This window comes from Hylobates moloch, unplaced genomic scaffold, assembly GCF_009828535.3.
Source record: "Hylobates moloch isolate HMO894 unplaced genomic scaffold, HMol_V3 SCAFFOLD_2, whole genome shotgun sequence".
Taxonomy (NCBI): Eukaryota; Metazoa; Chordata; class Mammalia; order Primates; family Hylobatidae; genus Hylobates; species Hylobates moloch.
Window position 1 is genome coordinate 4,511,899 of NW_026652277.1, and position 10,004 is coordinate 4,521,902.

The 10,004-nt window shown below is 39.6% G+C and overlaps 1 long non-coding RNA gene across 1 annotated transcript; it reads left to right on the forward strand.

Moving 5' to 3' along the window:
- The first annotated feature begins 2,772 nt into the window (after positions 1-2,772).
- On the forward strand, positions 2,773-9,645 carry LOC116474582 (uncharacterized). Its single transcript, XR_004249713.2, has 3 exons — positions 2,773-2,937; positions 7,202-7,331; positions 8,926-9,645. It is a non-coding gene; the product is annotated as an uncharacterized LOC116474582 (long non-coding RNA).
- The last annotated feature ends 359 nt before the right edge of the window (positions 9,646-10,004 follow it).

The window sequence follows — 10,004 nt, forward strand, 5'->3', positions numbered from 1 at the left end:
AGGACATTCCATCTCTTGTCACCGTGAGGTGGGACCCTGCTGTTTTAGATTTTCCGTAACACTGAGTCATCGACAAAATTCAAGATTCAGAATCTTCTCTACGAATCTTGATGTATTAAAGCATTTACTTGTAAACTAATGGCAAATACTAACATTAAATTTAAATAAAATATTAGAGCAGTTAATCGTGTCTTTTTTTCCATTCTACTCATCTGAGACATGGGGCAGCTTGAGAAGTTTCTGGAAATGAGGTTAGGTTAGGCACAGATTCTCAGAAATGATCTATGCAAAAAACTTTGGAAATATAGTGTCATTTTTTTCAATCCTATCAAGTTTACTACCGAATATATTAAAGTATGGAAAATTGAGAGATATCAAATGTCACTAAATAAAAATGAGATCAGATTTATAATTTGGAAGATTGTGTCATCATTTGGTGGCTGAATTTTTTTGTTGTTGTAATTTCTGCCCTCTCCAATCTAGACTACTTAGCCTTCTTTTGCCCATTATAAGTTATCAGAGCCCATAAATCTGACAACTTCATTAAAATCCCAAACGGGGACAGTAGTATTTGGCCCATTTCTTCTGGCTCATATTTTTTGTTCTAGAAATTATCTCTCTTTACCTGTGAATATCCAGTTCACTCTCCACTATTCCCTAAAGTTAGCTTTCACTCAAATACACATTTACAATTATAAAGTTACTTTATTTCCATTTAGATTGCTCCTGGTCTCCACAGAGATAGCAAAGATTTCAAATGCAACAAGCTGTTTAGCAGAAACAGCCATTTTCTTTTACACATAAATTTAGTTCACTTAGTTCAATTATTTTGTCTTTAAAAACACATTGCTTTGAAAAAATGCAAACTGAACTATGCTTAATTCTTTTCATTGGCATGTAAATTTTACTTTACAGATATAGCACCAGGTCCTTTTAGTGGCTTTGTTTAAATTGTTAGAAAGAGAGAATAAGACTATTTTAATAAACAGTTTCAGAAATACAAAAACTAGGGAATAATACATTCCAGTTTATGACCATACAACAATATATATATTCACCCATCCTGCTAAACGGCATTCTGTTTATTTACATTGTTTATTATTATTTAAAAATTACTACGTCTCTTTATTGACCATTACAAATTCTTCTTCTGTCAATTGCTTATTCTTATCCTTCAATTTTTTTTTTTTCCTTTTTTGGTCTTTTCTTTTTGATTCACTAGACAATTTTAAATAGTTTGATTACTATTTCTTTCTATGTTATATGCACTGTCAAACTGTTCTTCCCTCCAATGGCTGGTTTGTTGTTTTTACCACAGAACATTTGGTCAAGTGTTTCAGAGGTTAAACTCTATTTATATATTTATTGCCCTTATAACTTGTACTTTTTCTTTATGGCCTGATTTCGATAATTCTTTTCTCCCTCACAGACCTAAAGAGCTTTTTCTATATTTTCTTCTACAATGTTGAAGTTTTATTTTTTACATTTAATTTCACATTAGGTAAAATTTATTTTTTATCTGTTGTGAGCTAGAGCTCTGCCTTTTCCATGTGGATATCCAATTTCCCAGGAATATTGAAAGAGAAGCAAATCTTTTTTTTTCTTTTTCTCTTAATATACAAAAGGATGTAACAAGATCCCTAGGACAAATCTGATGTTGACTGAATTAAGTGCATTAGTATTAAATTAACTGGCCTGATAATTACAGAAAGGCATTATAAGTCACTAGGGAGACCAAGGAGGGTGAAGCCTCATGCCCCTTTGGGTAGTAATACAGAGACCGACTATACTCCTTGCTCCCACAGGACAGAACATTCTCTAGATTTTTCATTCCCGACTCAGTGGCACTCAAAGCTTTTCTTAAGGTAAATTAAAGTTATGGAGAAAGACATCACTCTGTAGCCACTGTTTTCCAAGAGTGACATTCCAGGCAGCACCTAGGGAGCCAGCAAAGTCTCTGTCCTGTCTACCATTTTCCCATGAATGACATCATAATAGAACCTCCCTGTCTTATTGCCTTTTCTGTTGTGGTAACAAAAGATCACAAACTAGGTAATTTATATAAAAAAGTTTATTTAGCTCATAGTTCTAGAGGCTGGAAGTCCACAGTGCCGGCATGTGTGAGGGCCTTCTTGCTGCCTCACCTAATGGCAGAGGGCATCACATGGTGAGAGCGGGAGCAAGGGAGCCAGGGAGAGCTCACATGCATAAGAATAATGCTCCTGTGATAATAAACCCAGTCCTGTGATAGCAACATTCATCCCTCATGAGAACAGAGCCCTCATTCATCCATTCATCTCATTATAGGGGCAGAAGGATTACATTTCTAACACATGAACTTTTGGGGGACACATTCAATACATAGCACTCCCAAAATATTCACTAAGAGAGAGATTAAATTGATTTAATTTCCGACTGTTCTTGCAGTCCAAAAGTAGAACTTTCCAAGTTTTACAATAGAGAATTAAAATGATTGAAAAATATTCTAAAAAAAAAAAAAAACCTGCAGAAGAAAGCTAGAAAATCAGAAGATGAAATATTTTTTGGTATAAAATACATGCAGTTTATAGACAATGGAGACATGCTAACACTTGAAAATGTGCTTCGACATTCTCAAATTGGTTAAGGCTTTTGCAACAAAATAACTTACTAGTGTCGGGCCATGATAGAATATGAGTTCGTAATGAATTTTTATGCCTGGGTTTCTGTGACCCAAGTTATGCTGAAGAATATGAGAGACACCACCTTTTAAAAATTTTTACATAGCCTGTGGCCACTGCAATTACTTAATCCCTTTGGAAAATTGCTTAAGCCTGGCATGTTTTGTAATGAACTTTACCTCTTCACTACCAAAAGTCATAAAAAGTAACTTCAGTGAGGAAAGAAACACAATGGATAATTGAATATTTCAAAGGGATCAGCATTTTTAAAAACTGGGTATGTATTAATATGCTATATCTGACATATAACATGAAAATGACATATAATATAATTTTGTTTATACTATTGTATATATCTTATACATTTTGTGTTATATTACATTTTGAATATATATATATACACACACAAATATATAGGAAAATAAAACTAAATATTATCAGAATGTTTATTTCTTGATGAGGGGAATTTAAGTGGTTCATTTTTTACTCTATTTCTATTGTTATTTTCCAAATTTTGTTCAGTGATTTTGTATTACTTTTGCAATGATAGACATTATGTCTGGAGGCAGAAAAATGAAGGGAACAGACAAGAAATGTTCATTTGAAAATTCTAAATGCAGTACGCACCTGAAGTCAAAGGGTCCCCCGTCACTGAAAAACCAAAGCGCCCCGTATCAAAGAAGCGTGGGCACTTCCGCCCCCTACTGTCCATCTTCAGTAACTGTCCAGTGAGTCTCCGCCTTTTGTTAGCAGGAATCTAAGAATCTCCTGGGAAGCTTGCTGTTTGCAAAATTAGGAAATCTTGAGCTACAGCCTCAGTTATCCGAGGCTGGATACCCTCAGACTATACTCTGAGAAACATCATCAAAATTAAGTTACGTGACCTGATCACAGCTACAGTAATAAAATCAGAAAAAATATGGACATCATATTTAGAAACACAAATAGGCAACAAGATTTCTTTCAGTTTTTAAAAAGCATATTAGTATATAACATAATATAGTATGTATTAAAATAATATACATTTAAGAGTATATAAATATATGCTTAGTACGCATTGTCAGTATTAATAATATCAATACATTACCTTTTATACATACGTATGTATGTATGTTGTGTATTTATGCACATGCAGCTTTATATTTGCCTATGTAGTTGTATATATGTAGAGTGCATAGTATAGTGTGGATGTGTGCATATGTGGTATGCATATATAGTATATATAGTACACACACAGAGTCCTGCACGTACACACACAGAGCCATGCATCGTTTAACAATGGGGATACATTCTGAGAAACGCATCCATAGGTGATTTTGTTGTTGTTGTTGTTGTTGTTTTTTTTTTTTTTGAGACGGAGTCTCGCTCTGTCGCCCAGGCTGGAGTGCAGTGGCGCAATCTCGGCTCACTGCAAGCTCCGCCTCCCGGGTTCACGCCATTCTCCTGCCTCAGCCTCTCTGAGTAGCTGGGACTACAGGCGCCCGCCACCACGCCCGGCTAATTTTTTTGTATTTTTAGTAAAGACGGGGTTTCACCGTGGTCTCGATCTCCTGACCTCGTGTTCCGCCCGCCTCGGCCTCCCAAAGTGCTGGGATTACAAGCGTGAGCCACCGCGCCCGGCCAGGTGTTTTTGTTGTTATGCAAACATCATAGTGTGAACTTTCACAAAACTAGATGGAATAGCCTACTACACACCTACTGCTGCTAGGCAACAAACATGTACAGCCTGTTATGGTCCTGAATACTGCAGGCAATTGTAACACAATGGTATTTGCTTATCTAAACATAGAAAAGATACAGTAAAAATATGGTATAAAAGATAAAAATGATACACCTGTGTAAGACACTCACCATGAATGCAGCTTTCAGGACTGGAAGTTGCTCTGGTTGGGTCAGTGAGCGAGTGGTGAGTGGATGTGAAAGCTTTGGATGTTACTGTACGCTACTGTAGACTTTACAAACACTGTACACTTAGGTTACACAAAATGTACAAAAAAATTTTCTCTCGTCAATAATGAATTAACCTTAGCCCACTATAACTGTTTTTACAGTATAAACTTTTCACTTTGTTTTAACTTTCTGATTCTTGTAATTACACTCCACTGAAAACACAAATCCACTGTACAGCTGAACAAAAATATTGTCTCTTTTTATATCCGTATTCTGTAAGTTCTCTTATATTATTTAATTTTTTAATTTTTACACTTTTTTGTTAAAAACTAAAACACAAACCACACAATAGCCCACACCTACACAGGGTCAGGATCATTATCACTGTCTTCCACCTCCACTTCTTGTCCCATTGGAAGGTCTTCAGGTGCAATGTCACGTATTAAGCTGGCATCTCCTATGATGACAATGCCTTTTTCTGGATAGCTCCTGAAGGAAGTGCCTGAAGCTGTTTCGCAACTAACCTTTTAATAATATATTAACATAAAGAGTAAAATCTAAAATAACAATAAAAACTATAGTATATTAAATAAACTAGTAACCTAATCATTTATTATCATTGTCAAGTATTATGTGCTATACCTCATTGTACGTGCTGTATTTTTATATGACAGGCAGTGCAGTAAGTCTGTGTACACAAGCATCACCACAAACACAGGACTAATGCATTTTGCTACAGTCTTAGAGTGGCGACTGCCTGATGAGTTGGCAGGAGTTTGCCAGCTCCATTATAATCTTGAGGGATCACCATAGTATATGTGGTCCTTTGTTGAGCAAAACGTTATGCTGTACACGACTGTAGGTACTTTTACAGACAATGCTGCATTTGTCTTTTTAGAAATTATTAAGACCCTAACCTGTGATTAACATCTGCATTTTAACTCTAAAGCTGATAAAAGCTTTCCCTCATTTTGAAGTTATTTGAAGTTGCAGGTTTATCTAAGTTCTTAAAAATCATTATTTGCTAAATTCAGCATTTCTTCTGAGCTAGGTTTAATATTGTAAAATCTCACAAGCAATTTATTTAAAGCCAGTTAAAGACATTGAAGCCAAATTCCTTTTTAAAATATGCTCTCAGTTGCAATTGAACACAGTTACACGTGCCTCTTAGAAGGAAAACGTAGGCACAGTGATAAATACAGTGTTGCCTTACCCATAACCAAATAGAAATAGCTGCATCAACAGTCCGAGCCCAGGAACCAAAGAGGACTGAAAAGAAAACAAGAAAAAATCATCAATCTGGCAGCAAATCCACTGTCACTATACTCCCTGACACTGGCCTTTGGCCTGGAAAGCACTTGTCAATAACAGCTTCTTTGTTTTCTGAGACGTCTCCTGAAAATACTGAAATATTGAAACCTAGTCCAGGTTTTTGATGCCGTATTCTTAAACCTGTTTTGAAAACCTGAGATAATTGCTTTAAAAATGAGTTCATCTATCTGTTATTTGATTTATAAATACATTGGATTAGGTCTTATAAGTCAAGCAGAAACTCGTCTTTTTTTTTTTTTTCTCTAGACGGAATCTCACTCTGTCACCAGGCTGGAGTGCAGCGGGCAATCTCGGCTCACTGCAACCTCCGCCTCCTGGGTTCAAGCAATTCTCCTGCCTCAGCCTCCCGAGTAGCTGGGACTACAGGCACGCGCCACCACACCCAGCTAATTTTTGTGTTTTTTAGTAGAGACGAGGTTTCACCATGTTGGTCAGGACTGTCTCGACCTTCTGACTTCATGATTCACCTACCACGGCCTCCCAAAGTGCTGGGATTATTATAGACGTGAGCCACCATGCCAGGCTGAAACTGGCCATTTTTAATCATACACATTTGTCCTTTATGTGATGTTCGCCTGGTGCTGAATCTGTCTGTCATTCCCAGACTGTGGAGTTAGTGTGTGAAGTTCCTGAAGTCATTTCTAGGATGGACTCAGTATCCTATATCCATCACAATTGATGTTCTAACCACAGCATGAGATGCTGTGAAGAACAAATGAGATAAACGATGTGAAAAGGCTATGAAATGTGTGAAGCCCCATGTAAACAACTGGTACCAAAAGCTTCTCCCTGCTACTGAATTGGAAGAATTAAGAAAGAGGCGGATGTCAGCTTTCTTTCCTCCTCTAGTCAATTCACTTTTGCCCAAACGCTTGGTGAAATGTGACTCTCGTGTGTGTATTAACTGCAAGAGTGTCACAAACACTGCCTTCCACTATGCCTCTGTGGAGCGAATTTAACAGTAAAATTTAATCTAAAAATTTGTCTTGTCTTTTTTTTTTTTTTTTTTTGAGAGGGTGTCGAGACGGAGTCTCGCTCTGTCACCCAGGCTGGAGTGCAGTGGCGCAATCTCGGCTCACTGCAAGCTCCGCCTCTCCCGGGTTCACGCCATTCTCCTGCCTCAGCCTCTCCGAGTAGCTGGGACTACAGGCGCCCGCCACCACGCCCGGCTAATTTTTTTGTATTTTTAGTAGAGACGGGGTTTCACCGTGGTCTCGATCTCCTGACCTCGTGATCCGCCCGCCTCGGCCTCCCAAAGTGCTGGGATTACAAGCGTGAGCCACCGCACCCGGCCAATTTGTCTTGTCTTTTTTATGCAGCTTTTTGGATTGGCTCACAGTTTTCCTACTTTTCTGTCCTGTCAATTGAGAATAATACATTTCAAGAGATGCACTTGGAAAACACGTTTGATGGCGAGGTTGATTTTTGTAACCTGTATGCCATAGTCAGGTACTCTTGGTTCTTGGTATAAATTAGGCATATAACGGAAAATTCTATTCTATTACTAGAACTCCCTGGAGCTCCCAAAGCAGGGTCCCTGACAGAAACTGCATCTCTAGGGGACCTAACCGCTGCTAGAACTTGGTGCCACGGGGTGAGGAAGGCATGAATGCCACCCCCTGTGCTAATATCTCTCTCCTCCCACCTACCACATGGGAGCCCAGGCAGTACAATCTATAGAAATCAGCTTCCCTGACTGAAAAATTACATAGGAAAAGGTGAAGAATTAATGCAGGTAAATGAAAGAAACCCAGCACACCCATAATGTCTATTATATAGCTGCTTATAGGCGTCCCTAAATCAACCAAGATGTGCCTGACACCTTGTAGATTTCCTGAAAGATTTCCATTCTCTGCACCTCTCTGTCTCCCTCTCTCCCTCTCTCTGAGTCTCATCTTCCTCTTCATTCTTTTGTCTTCTGCCCCTTCCCTCTCCATGCTATCTCTTGCTCTTCTCCCTTCCTTCCCCTCTCTGTCTCTCCCCATCTTCACTCATTACGGCTACTTTGCCCGACTACTCTTGAGTTATTTTGACTTGGACTAGAAAAGAAAAAACGAGAGCCAACTAAGTGGAACAAAGAATTTGCCCTTTCTCCTGAACTTTAGGATCTTTGGTGATTTGTGTGTAGCCTCCCTAGGATAATATGAGACTCATGTTTACACGGAACATGGAAATCCAGGAAACAGAGACAGAAGTCACCTTCCTCCCCCCCCACTCCCTCCAATTGCATCACTGGACTGGACCCATGAATAGACACCAAGGGGGCAGGCACGGTGGCTCCCGCCAGTAACCTCAGCACTTTGGGAGACTAAGGCAGGCAGATCACCTGAGGTCAGAAGTTAGAGACCACCCTGGCCAATATGGCGAAACCTCTTCTCTACTAAAAATACAAAAATTAGCTGGGTGTGGTGGTGCACACCTGTAATCCCAGCTACTTGGGAGGCTGAGGCAGGAGAATCACTTGAACCTGGAAGGCAGAGGTTGCAGTGAGCAGAGATCACACCACTGCACTCCAGCCCGGGAGACAGAGTGAGACTCCGTCTCAAAAAAATATAGACAGCAAGAGCCCACTGTGGGTTAGGCTCTGTGCCTGCTGCCAGAGGGTCTCAGGGTCAAACGTTAGTATTCAGTGGCAGAGCAGAATAAGTGACTCGACGGACAAAAGTCATATTATGCAACTAAACTACTTTACATGCTGGAAAACAACCAGATTTTGCTCATACTACTCTTAAGAGATCCAAGTGTTTTTGTGAACAAAATAGCCAAGAATACAGTGATGCAACATCTCCTTTTTAGCTAATTTACCAAAGGTGTATGCCAGATAGGAATATGTATATAAGGTCACTTTATAATCTATATTTGGCAGTGGCTATGCAAATAATTGTAGTTTTGATATGAATTGATCACCCTAGCAGTGACCTCTCCTACTCTGTGGCCACGCGTGGATGTGAACTCTATAAAGAGGGAGAGAACTAAAAGTATCAGGGCTGGCTGCTGGACTGGACTCCTCCACTCCGTTTGTGTTTCCTTCTCTTTCCTGCAGATGAGCCATCCTCTGGCAGGTATGTGAAAGAACTGCCCATGAGGAGTGAGAGGCTACTTCGCACATGTCACAGTTCAGCTCCCGGGAGACAGCTTTGCAGGCACACAAGACCCTCTCCCAAGCCATCTGCCAGGAGCCCCATGAGGAACACCGCATGGCGCCTGCATCAGAAGCCCATGGGTTTGCCTATCACATGTGTTGTTTTCTCCTGATCTGTGGCTCACAGGCTCGGCATGACCCAACCTCCTAGATTTCCCCCTCAGTGCTATTTGCAGTGCCCCCAAGCACTTTCCTCCATTCCAGTCGCTAAGCGCATGCCAACGGCCCTATTCTCAGCCACCCCTCTCCATGCCTCTTGTCTGTCTCTAGCTGACAAGCAGATTATCTCTTGTGTCCACTTTGTTTGCCAATGTGCTTTGGCACCGTTGAATTCCAACACATGAAGTAAACTGAACTGTGTACAACGCTGAGCACACACGTGCTTTGGAGAGCAGCCCCTTGTCAGGATCCAAAATGTTCCCAAACCTTGTTGATATTTGGGTCACTGCAGAGCTCTGAATCCCCCTTCCTTTTTAATCTTCCTCCCTTCAACTCATTCTCAATTTCTCTCTCTGAAACCATGTGTGGACACACTTATGCATTCAAATAGATGCATACTGTTCATGCTTATATTTTTCTGTAACCGTCATATCTAATAAATACTTATCATCCAGGAAAAAATGTTGTTGTGCAATAATAACATGCTAAATAACGGGAAGTCTGTTATCTTATTTTTGTAGCAATATTTCCTTTACTTGTCACACACACTTGATGGAAAACTTCAAAAAGTTAATTTGAAGCAGTCTTTTCAGAAAACAAAACTGAATAAAATCATTTACCATCGTTCAAAACTGCAGTCCCCAATATTAATAGTAGCAGGGACCTATTTTGTCCACGGATGTGGTAGGTGGGGGATGGTTTGAGGATGAAACTGTTCTTCTCAGGCATTAGATCCTCATAAACAGCACCATCTAGATCCCTGGCATGTGCAGTTCACAGTAAGGTTTGCACTACTGTGGGAATCTAATGCCACAGCTGAT